Below are 1,710 nucleotides of genomic sequence, written 5' to 3'. Positions count from 1 at the left end.
TAATGACTGCTGTTCACACAAGTAAAAAGCACTCACCAGAAAAGTGATGGTGATTCCATCTGAAAGCCTGTCCTTTGTTTTTATTTAGGGGAGCCAAGATATGAACACAATCTTTCTTTTTGTCATAGCTGCCTTTCATAAAGAGGGGGGGAGCACCTGTGGCTCAAAGGAGTAGGGCGCTGGCCCCATATGCCGAAGGTGGTGGGTTCAAACCCAGCCCTGGCCAAAAAAAAAAAAAAAAATGCAAAAACAAAAACAAAAGAATTTCAATGTCAAGTGTCCCTGTGTTAGAATAGTTCACATTAGGTCACCCTGGCTTAGTGGCAAAACAGCAGGGTTCATGTGCCTTTTCTGCCACATGTTTTGCTATATGACCTTGAACAATTCTTACAATCTGCTGAGTCGCCCTTTTTAATCTATGAAAAAAGGACAATAGGTCCTACTTCAGGATTATTGAAAAGATCAAAAGAGAGAAATTTAACTCAATGTCTGGGACCTAATAGGAGTGCAACAAACGTATTTTTCACAGAAATATACTGTACTGGGTGCCTGAAAGTCACACGCACCTTGAATCTTAGAATTTGGAAACAGAGTATCTGCAGATGTAAGCAGATTGAGAAAAGGTCACAGTGGGTGAGAGTGGCCCTAATCTGGTGACTGATGAGATGAGAAACTTGGACACAGAGAAAAGAATGCTGTGTAAAATAGACACACACAAGAGAGAATCCCCCATGACAATAGGGGCAGAGATTGAGTGGCCAAAGTCCAGGCTAAGGACGGCTGGGACCACCAGCCACCACCAGACACTAGGAGCCAAGCATGGAGCAGATGGTCCCTCAGACCCGGCAGGAGGGACCAGGCCTGCTGACACTGCGATTTCAGATTCCAGCCTCTACCACTGTGGGGGCTGTTGGTGGGGACTTGTTAAGACAAGCAGAGGAAACTAACATGCCTGCCAGTATCTACAACTCAATCAGGGAGGTTAGATTTCTTACTAGTAACACAGGGCTCCCCCCTTCATTGCTGTTGCTCACAGCAACACAGAGGTACCACTGACCCTCCCACATGTCAACCATAGATCAGCATCATGACCTCCTTTGTCAGGGACCCTGGCAGACAGAGCAGCCTCGATCTGGTCTGTGACAAAGGGAGACAGAAAGTCAAAAAACTCAAGGATTTATAAGATTTTATAGACGATGAAACTTATTCATGTGTCCAACTAGTAGATTATAAAATTGAAGTGTCTTCAAGTGACAAAACTTTAATCAACTGAGCCCTGGGGCAAGGAACACTTGTCAGTAAGCCATTTTTAAAACTTCTGCATTAATTAAGAGGGTTCCTACTAAATCATTTCAGTTGGACAGAGGGAAAGGGGACAGGAAACCACTTATTGGCCCTGGGAACTTCTGCTCAAAAATGAGCCGTATAAATTCTGCTCCCATCTCACTGGCCAGAGCGAGTTTCTGTCACATGTCCAAGACTGATGTCATGGTAGGGATGTGGACACCCATGAGGTTATCTTTGCAATAATATAATCTACCCAGCCCTTACGGAGAATTGCCCTTCCGGTAGTTGCTTTGAGAGGCTTTCACAGTGCTGCAGTGATGTTGCTGTCATGTTGGAGAATCTGTGGGTCTGATCTTCTGAACAAGCATGTTATGGCAAGAAACTGACTCTTAACTTTGTGATTTTTGACCCCAAATGGCATTC

General features: G+C 44.5%; 1 protein-coding gene across 2 annotated transcripts in view; it reads left to right on the top strand.

Annotated features, from left to right (window-relative positions):
• Positions 1 to 1,710, top strand: part of GNG2 (G protein subunit gamma 2) — a 98,780-nt gene that overhangs the window by 95,711 nt on the left and 1,359 nt on the right. The window lies entirely within an intron of this gene.

The sequence above is a fragment of the Otolemur garnettii genome, unplaced genomic scaffold, assembly GCF_000181295.1.
Source record: "Otolemur garnettii isolate 467f Iridium unplaced genomic scaffold, OtoGar3 scaffold00054, whole genome shotgun sequence".
Taxonomy (NCBI): Eukaryota; Metazoa; Chordata; class Mammalia; order Primates; family Galagidae; genus Otolemur; species Otolemur garnettii.
Note: the sequence above shows the minus strand (reverse complement) of the source record. Positions and strands in the feature narration are given on the sequence as shown.